Raw genomic sequence first — 9762 nt, forward strand, 5'->3', positions numbered from 1 at the left:
ATGAATTTGTAGGCTGCCACAAGATCACCTCTCAGCCTTCTCTTGCGAAGGCTGAAGAGATTCAGGTCCATCAGTCTCTCCTTATAGGGCTTTGCCTGCAGGCCCCTAACCATATGAGTGGCTTCCTCTGAACCGTCTCAAGGTTGTCCACATCCCTCTTAAAGTGTGGCCCCCAAAATTGGATAGGTACTCCAACTGCGGCCTGACCAATGCTGCATAGAGGAGAAGTATCACCTCCCTGGACCTGTTCATCATGCACCTGCTAATGCATGATAAAGTGTGTTTAGCTTTACTGATCGCTTCATCACATTGATGACTGATGAGTTGAAACTTAGCAGAGCACGGCCATTTTATTTTCCACAAATCATGTTGTATAAGTATGAGCAGAATTAGGCTGTCACTAACTGAGGACTTACCTGGTCCTTGATAATTTTTAGCTTTGATTTCAAGAGTATTGGTTTTGGACAGTTTTTAGCTATAAGATACAATGTCAGCAAATCTTACTGCCAACACATTTCAATTTGATATATTGTACTTACCAGAATCCAAGATGACTCTGAATTTAAGATGACCCCCACCCCCCATCCACTAATTAGACTCTAGGCATGAAAAAAAATTATTATATTTTTTCTGTGTACAGAATCTAGTTATTAGACGATTGGCTTATATCTGATAGCACATGATCAAACAGCAGTGTAGCAACTGAAACAGAATGAAGTCACAGTTTTTCATGAGAAAATCTATTAAAATTAGCACATAAACATAAATTAAAGTTAACAAAAATATTAAAGTTAAGCATCTGAAGAAAAACTATTAAAGCACATAACTCTGAATATATTTATATAATGAACTCCTCAGAATGATTCCAAATAATTTAAGTGTATAAATCCTATAACTGAGATCTCTGCCATGGTTGAAAGTGTCTGTGTTTATCACTGCTGCCAGACATGGTCCAAGTTGAGAACACCTGTTACAAACTCATCACTTACAGAGTTCCAGTTAACTTACATACCTGCTGGATTTCTGCGTAGCATCAGCCAGTCCTTGCTCACCTTCTCTTTCTGTTTTATCTCTGGGTAATCTCATCTACGAACACAAACTGAGCATCCACTTATGTGCTGAATATTCACAGTTCTCTCTTCTCCAGACTGCTCTTGTTCTATCGGAAATAAAATCTTGGCCTGTTTCACTGCCGTCTTTTAGATGTCTAGCTGTCAGGTCCAACTCAATGTGGCTATAACAGATTTCTTGGGGTTCCCTTTCTCAAGTCTACCCATTCATTTCCTCTATCACAGTAGGTAACACCACTACTCCATCTTTCATATACAGTACGTTCATCATCTGGATGTCATCTTTGATTTGGATTGGTCTCCAGGTCCTTATTTCCAACTTACATCTCCACATTTTATATACTTACTGTGTAGCGGCAAAGATTCAGTCTTTCCCATCGATGCATCTAAAGGTTTCCTCCAGGCTGCCACCTTCTTCCATCTAATTACTAAAACAACTTTTCTCTGGGCTTAACAACTGCAGTCCTGTTCCATGCATATCAATTCAGAATATTACTGTGAAGATCTCTTTTCCAGTCTGTTGGTTTCATCATGGCACCATCCTATTTCATCCTTCCACTCTGCTTTTCCTATTGCATCTGATGTAAACTTGTCTCCACTCTCAACACCCTCCCCCACACATCCCATCACTCATTCAAGACTGAGATGTTAACTCTGGGTTCCAGTATGCTGTTGCTAGCCTCCACATCCCTGTTAAATTTTCAAACAAACACTGCTGTCCTTTCTCCCATGCTGCTTCTCCCATGTGGGAGAAGTTCTCCATAAGTATCTGCAAAGTTACTTCATTGTCCCTGACAAATTTCTCATTAAAACTCTTCTTTGCAGTGAGACCTATGGAAAACTTACTTTAGCATCTGACAAAAGTAGAGCCATCTATGAAAGCTCATGCCTCCTGAACCAGTTAGTCTCTAATGTCACTCTGCTCTGACTTCAGATCAACACAGCTAACCACCTCTCAGAAAATGTAATAGTGCTTAGGCTGCTAATGTAATGATATAATTGACTTTCACCTTGACTAGTACTGTTTCATTGTTTCCTTGAACCCTTCCATCTGTCTGTATTCACTGGTTGTCTCTTGTCTTATATTTGGTATTTATTTTATAGGGTTAGGAATTCTCTTTTTGTTGTGTTAATATAGTACTTAGCAAAATGGGGTCACAATCTGTGACACAAGACCTCAGACAGTACAAGAATGAAATAATTATGATGTAGAAGCTTGAATGCTTGACTGGAAGACAAAATTTATTCATTATAGAAGATGCATGTGCACACTTTCATTCTATTTTCTTATAAATGGGAATGATATTTATAACTCAGGTGTGTTGATTACTTGTATAACTTTACAAAATATACAGTTATTTAGAAAAGTGTTTTGAAGACTTTGGGGCATATACACTGGTCTAATACTAGTGCAACAGAGTAGAGAGGCTAGATAAGCAAGCACATTCTGTCTCAGGGATGTGTATTAGAGTACACATTGTTCCATGACTGACACAGGCTATCTTATGGTTGCGTTATTGGTATAGCTCCCAGGTTGGAAGAAGCTGTAGATGAAAGATGACAAAGTGTTGCATCAGAAAGACCAGGATATGGTAGGCATGGTAGAAAAGGAAAGGTTTGAATTATGATGTTATATTCCAGGACCTTCTGTTATCTAATCATTACAGAAGACTTTGTCTGCCATCTAGCTTAGCCCAGATTTTAAACAGGAAGCTCATTTGTTTTATTTCCAGAAATTTTTAATTGTGTAAAGAATTTTTAAAACTATTTTTCTGAAATGGAATATGTTTCATTCCCTGAAAGTTTGGGAGGAGGGAAAAGACAGAACGTGAGCGTGCAGAGAACTAGGCAGACTTAACCATTTATTTAAAAATCCAATTATAGATCTAAGTAAGCAAGCCATGAATCATTCAGATAATGGTTCCAGAAAGTGAGCAAGCTATCTCGCCGCCTTCTAGGAAGCCTAGTGAGAGTACTGGTCAGTTGTCCATGAATGCATTGGTTTCAACACTTCCCAGAAGCACTCTAAACTTCCCTTTTTATCTATTTGCTTACACACACTTACATCAACAGTGTGACACATTTCTGTCTTACCTTATTTAGTTAAAAAGACAATCGATTATTTCAATAGGATAACTAGCTACAGATAATTAGTTTTTTCTTATCAGAAAGTAAAACATCAAGTTGCTACAGCTGCTACTTTTACCTATTAGCAGTGTTTTCCAAAAATCCATTATCAGCACTTTGGTTAGCTTTAATACCAGTGGCCTTGACTAAGAATATTTTTCTAACTTAAAATTACAAAGTTCTGCTTCCATAAGAACTATTATCAGATGCATTTTGAAAGAGGGCTTCAGGGTCCTTAAATCCACCAGAAGCTTATTTGCTTTCTCAGATAGTTCAGCTTTTGAAAATGCAGTATATTAACATGTTTTTTTAGACATGCAACTCTTTTCCTGCAATATTAATAATAGCTGTCAAGAGTCATCGGGACATCCACAAGTGCTGCTAATTTGAAGTAGGCTTACTGTGCAGTAAAAATACTGTGAGTAAGCCTACAGGGGAGCACATGTGCTCTCTCTGGAGCAGATTTACTCCCATCTTGCTCTGCCCCCCTTCAGAAGCCAGGGGGAGCTCCAGGCTTTCCCCTCCCCCTCATGCTAGCCTGGGGGCTGGCAAGGGGTGGGGTGGTCCCAGTGGGCATGGAGTGAAGAGAGCTCTGCTAGCTGCAGTGGCAGCTCTCCTGGTTTTGTGCATATTGGGAGGGGACCTGATGTGCAGAGCCAGGAGAGAGCTGCCCTGCAGAGCTCTCCTGGGACTGTGCACATCCAGACATACAGCTGTCAGCAAGCCCCCTTCTGGGCAAAAGGTTTGCTGAGAGCTGTCTGGAGTAGCTGTAGGGGAGCTGCCTGCCAGGTGGGGGGTAGAAATGGGGCTCACTGGCAGCTGTCCTCTTTGGCATGGAGCTGGCTGCTCCAGGGAGCGAGTGGCAGCTGGGAATCCAGCCCTAGTTGTCCCCTAGAGCAGCCAGCTCCACACCAGGCAGAGCTGGCTGCTCTGGGGAGCAAAGGGGGTCTGGGAATCCCAGCCTGGGGCAGAGCTGGCTACTCTAGGGGACAAGTGAGGGCTGGATTCCCAGCTCCTGCTCACTCCCAGAGCAGCCAGCTCCACATGAGAGCAGGGACAAGGGATGGAAAGCTCCTCAGTCCTGGCTCTGATCAGCTTCTTGGGGGAGCCAGGGAGCTGAGCGGCACCAGGACCAGAAACAGAGACCTCCCTGTCCCCTGTGGCCCCCTGCTGGCTAGGCTGACCAGGAGCAAATTTGCCTTGACTTTCTGATTCTGTTTAGGCAGTACCTAAAACTCCTGGAACAGATAACTATTTACCATATCTTTTGAAATCCACTTAGAGCATGTTACTACATTGGTAAGTTAAGAGAACTTACATCGTGACTGCTACTTTTCAGGCCAAAACTGTGAGCACCACTGATCTAGGGCAGTGGTACTCAACCTTCCAACCCCATGGAAAGGTTCAGTTCGTGGGCTGGATCCAGTGTAGGGTTGGCTGCAGGTGTGATCTGGTGTTCCAGTCCAGCCCACTGCATCAGATGTGGTTGTGGACAGACCCTGCCCACCAGCCTGGTCTTATGGCTGGATCTGACTGTGGAGCAGCCTTCCATGCCAGCATGATTCAGTGCATGGGGGCATTTCATCGGGCCTTCATGGCTCCTGGTGGGTCCAGAAATTTGGTGGTGGGGGATGGTGGCAGGGTCTCTAACAGACAGCCCAGCTTGGGATAATTGCCTAGTGGGCCAAATCTGACGGAGGTTTTGACTGGCAGCCCTTCACCAGCTAACTATTCCAGCTGGCCATTAGGCCTGTACGAAGGCAACATCTTCATCGGTGACTTGGGAGAGCGGTAAAAAGCACCCTGTTCAAATTTGCTGACGACATTAAGATGCGGGGGGATGTGGGCACGCGAGATGGGAGGAATAGGCTGCAATCAGACCTAGACAGGTTACAGGGGTGGGCGGGTGAGAACAGGATGGGTTTCAACACTGACAGGTGCAGGGTAATGCACCTGGGGAGGAAGAACCAGCAGCATACCTACAGGCTGGGGAACTCCCTTCTTGTCAGTGCAGAGGCAGAAAAAGATCTTGGAGTCATCATTGATGCCAAGATGAACATGGGCTGGCAGTGTGGGGATGTAGTCAGGAAGGCCAACCATACCTTGTCATGCATCCACAGATGCATCTCAAGCAGGTCCAAGGAGGTGATACTCCCCCTCTATGTGACACTGGTCAGGCCACAGCTGGAGTACTGCGTCCAGTTCTGGGCGCCGCACTTCAGGAGGGATGTGGACAACATGGAGAGGGTCCAGAGGAGGGCCACTCGCATGATCAGGGGGCAGCAGGTCAGGCCCTATGAGGAGAGGCTAAGGGACTTGAACCTGTTCAGCCTCCATAAGAGAAAGCTGAGGAGGGATCTAGTGGCCTGTTACAAACTTGTCAGAGGGGACCAGCAGGACACTGGGGGAGTCCCTGTTCCCCCGAGCACTCCCAGGAGTGACTAGAAATAACGGTCACAAGCTGGCAGAGGGTAGATTCAGACTAGACATCAGGGGGCGTTACTTCACTGTCAGGGCGGCTAGGATCTGGAACCAACTTCCAAGCGAAGGGGTGCTGGCTTCTACCCTGGGGGTCTTTAAGATGAAGCTAGACGAACACCTTGCTAGGGTTGTTTGACCCCAGTACTTTTTCCTGCCAAGGCAGGGGGCTGGACTTGATGATCTGCTCAGGTCCCTTCTGACCCTACAAACTATGAAACTGTGAAGGGGCTAGTATTTGCTTCAGATTTGGATTCGGATTTGGCTGATTCAGGGGACAGTGATTCAATTTGGTGATTTGAAGAACTGTCCCGAGTTGATTTGGCTGAATCTGATTCAGAGATTTAGCTGCTGCCGAATCTCTGAATCACCCAAGCGAGGCCCACCCACTGCCCACTGTCCCAGCCTGGTAATGACTGCTCCTGCCCTAGCTCCTGGCACTTTAAAAAAAAAAAGCCCTGATTCACCAGGTGCTGCTGGGTAGGGGAGCAATCCCTACTGCCTCCCATTGCTCCACGCTGCATGGGGGGGTCCTGCATGAGCCCCCAACTCCCCCTGCTGTCTCAGCCCCCCCATGGCTGCCCTGCCCACCCCAGCTTTGGCCCTTTAAGATAACCCCCCCCCCAAACCTGACGTATTGTTCCTGCCTGGCAGGGGGCAATCCTCGCTGCCCTGTGTCATGTGGGGGGCTCTGCATGACTCCCCCGAAGCCCAGAGGCTGCTGCAGGAGTGGAAACTCCTGGGCTTTTTCTCTTTCTTTTTTTTTCTTAAAGGGCCAGAGCTGGGCCAGGTGGGGAAGCCATGGCGGGGTGGGGGAGCGAGCAGAGCCCCTCATCCAGTGTGAGGCAGTGGGGAGCAGCAGGGATTGCCCTCCCTGCCTGGCAGCATGTGGTGAGTGGGACTTTTTTTTAAAGCACCGGGAGCTGGGGTGGGCAGGGGCTGGGGGAGCGGGAGGGGATGGGGCCTAGCAGGGGTCCCTCCATGGTCCCCTCCCCCCTCTTCCAGCCTCCCTCCCATGCCCCCTACTTACCAGCACAGAGTCCAGCTGCAGCTCCCTGCTGCAGTGGGCGGGGACTGGCTGAATCATCAAAGCTCTCCAAATCTTTTCCAAAGACTCGGAGAGCTTTGAATCAATTCAGACCTTTTTTTGGTCCCCTGATTTGATCTGGATTTGAAGATTCAGCTACCGAATCAGACCGAATCTCCTCCAAATCGAATCAGCACCTGAAGCTTCACACAGCCCTACTGGCCATCCCCTGGGTCTCCTGACTGGCTGTTGGGAGAGAACCTTCCCCATATAATTGTAACTGTGCAACAGACTCCAGACCAGCCAACAGTTCTTGCTGAAGGCCTGCCCTGGCAAGCCACTGCAATCTAGTTCACCTGGTGTCCTGACCCTGGTTTCTGGATTTTCCCTTGGGTTTAGTAATTTGGCCTATGACTCTTGAACTTCAGCTCAGTTTGTGATTTTGACTTTCCCCCTAGATTCCTCCTGGATTTGGTAACTTGGTATCTGTTTCCTAATCCTGGATTGAGCCTATGTTATGAATTCTGCCCCTATGTCTGGCCCTCCTGGTGGCCTAACCACTAGGCCAGCAGTCCATCACCTGATCCATTATAGGGCCAGAGGTTAAGTACCACTGAGCTACAGTTATTCAACCACAATGACACTTGCACAGTGTACACTTAGAATTCTAGCCCCTATCCTCCTTTAAGAGGCTAGTAAAGCGACCAAAACGCTGGCTTGCATCCATAGATGCTTCTCAAGCAAATCCCAGGATGTCCTTCTCCCCCTGTACTCAGCCTTGGTGAGGATGCAGCTGGAGTATTGCATCCAGTTTTGGGCTCCACAATTCAAAAAGGATGTGGAGAAGCTTGAGAGAGTCCAGAGAAGAGGCACGCGCATGATCAGAAGTCAGGAAAACAGAACTTACGATGACAGGCTGAGAGCCATGGGGCTCTTTAGCCTGGAAAAGGGCAGGCTCAGGGGTGATCTGATGGCTGCCTATAAGTTTATCAGGGGTGACCACCAGTATCTGGGGGAGTGTTTGACCAGAGCGCCCCAAGGGATGACGAGGTCGAATGGTTATAAACTACTGCAAGACCGTTTCAGGCTGGACATAAGGAAGAATTTCTTTACTGTCCGAGCCCCCACGGTCTGGAACAGCCTGCCATTGGAGGTGGTTCAAGCACCTACATTGAACACCTTCAAGAGCAAATTGGATTGCTTATCTTGCTGGGATCCTATGACCCCAGCTGACTTCCTGCCCTTTGGGTGGGGGTCTGGACTCGATGATCTTCCAAGGTCCCTTCCAGCCCTAATGTCTATGAAATCTATGAAAGAAGTTCTAAATTAAGTGATCCAATGAATGGATTTGAAGCATCTTTAAGGATGTGCTTTTTTGGTAAATAGATCTGTATGTCTAAATGACAACCTGTTGTTGGCCGTATGAGAGGTTCCCATCATGCTGAACATGTAACCATAGAGGCAGAATGGTGACTCAACATACTGTATGAATTAAGAGATGACGTAAAGCAGCTGCCCTATTAAAATGAAAACAAATCTCCATGTATTCATTTATATCTGCTTACTCCTTGTTGGATACTTTTCTGTTAATTCCATCCTTCCCCTCTTTGATATGCAAATTATATTTGTATCTGCCTGTGGCTCGATGGGTTAAATTAATCTTTTTATCATGCATAATGCATCTGTTTATGTTCATTTCAAGCCCTTGATGAGATCATCTGATGAACAGCACACCTACATATGTAGACTAACTTAAGTAACTTCATAATTCTGTTTCTGAATGAATGAGAATATACAAATTTTGAGTACTCTCCTCTGGCAGTCCACAATAAAACGTTAAAAATGGAACCAAAAAAGCCATATTACTAATAACAAGGAACTATTTTAGATATCTCTTGATGGTGCATCCCACCAGGAAGTTTTGTAATTATGAGGTCAAGGCCCACAGGAGAATTTGAAAGTGGCTTAATATTTCTTTGCTTTCCTTGTGGAAATTATAAATACTACCTTAACTCTGCCTCCTGTCATGGTGAAAGCACACATAATCAGAGCAGATTTTCCTTCGTGCCAGCATCCTTTCTCCTTCAACTTTATAGTGCTCTATGAAAAGTTTCTAAAAAAAGGTTTTTACTGGGGAAAACTAAGAGACATGCACATATAACTTTCCATGGGATTTTAATATTTATATTTAATATTGGTGTTTTAAATTAAGGCTTTGTTCACTCACCACTTCCTTAAAACTTTAGGATTTACAGCCTCTCTGCACTACTTGGGCATTTTAAAGGGTGCCTTAAAAGAGAAGTGAAATATATTTCCACCCACTTCAAGTCTCACTTTGCTCCTTCAGCAAAATAAAGCAGTACTAATGTAATTGAGAGTCAGGCTCATAAATTAATGTTGGACTTATAAGACTGATTTTTAGAAACAGTTTGTATTATAAGCAGTTGTATTATAAAATAATTAACATTAGCTGCTTCATGCTGTGGGAGATGGGAGGAAGGAGGGATCCCTGCTTGACCGATGAGGGTGCAGGGCCAGGGGGAAGCCAGGCAGACACTGCTATGCCTGCAGTCTCTGCCTGAGCTCTGGCTAGGGAGCAGAGAGGTAGGGCCAGCCCTGCTGTCTGGAGCAGACAGTATAGCCCAGCCCAGGGCTACAAAGCTGGGGGCTGGAGTACTCTGGTAATTTAATTTAATTTAATTTAAACCAGAAAGGGGTCTGGGACAGACACTGCATAAGCCAGTTTGACCCAGATCAGTTAAGTCTGGTACTACATTCAGCCAGGTTTATTAAACTAGTTTCAGCCATTTTGAAACTGGTTTATGTGCACTGAACTTATGTTCTGTTACAGGTTTAAACCAGTTTCTGATCACTTAAACTGGTTTATGTGTACTGTCTGTCCCTAGCCTGAATGCCCAGAATTTAGGGAGGCAAATGAGGTACGGGAGGAGCAAGGTTTTTTTGGGTTGTTTTTTTTATGATTGCAACATTTGTCAAGGAAAAAAACCCCAACACAACATTACCAGACTCTCATATACACCAACTATATATATATATATA

At 45.4% G+C, this 9762-nt stretch overlaps 2 protein-coding genes and 1 long non-coding RNA gene across 3 annotated transcripts in view; 2 read left to right on the plus strand and 1 right to left on the minus strand.

Moving 5' to 3' along the window:
* The window catches only part of RSPH14 (radial spoke head 14 homolog), a 282158-nt gene that overhangs the window by 80354 nt on the left and 192042 nt on the right, over positions 1 to 9762 (minus strand). The gene's annotated exons all lie outside the window — the stretch shown is intronic.
* Positions 1 to 9762, plus strand: part of GNAZ (G protein subunit alpha z) — a 178339-nt gene that overhangs the window by 6032 nt on the left and 162545 nt on the right. The window lies entirely within an intron of this gene.
* Positions 4818 to 9762, plus strand: part of LOC109290380 — a 19502-nt gene continuing 14557 nt past the window's right edge. Inside the window, exon 1 of the long non-coding RNA XR_002095587.1 lies at positions 4818 to 4831. This is a non-coding gene — a long non-coding RNA (uncharacterized LOC109290380). The remainder of the gene's footprint in view (positions 4832 to 9762) is intronic.

Source organism: Gavialis gangeticus, unplaced genomic scaffold, assembly GCF_001723915.1.
Source record: "Gavialis gangeticus isolate Ggan-Ray unplaced genomic scaffold, GavGan_comp1, whole genome shotgun sequence".
Lineage (NCBI taxonomy): Eukaryota > Metazoa > Chordata > Crocodylia > Gavialidae > Gavialis > Gavialis gangeticus.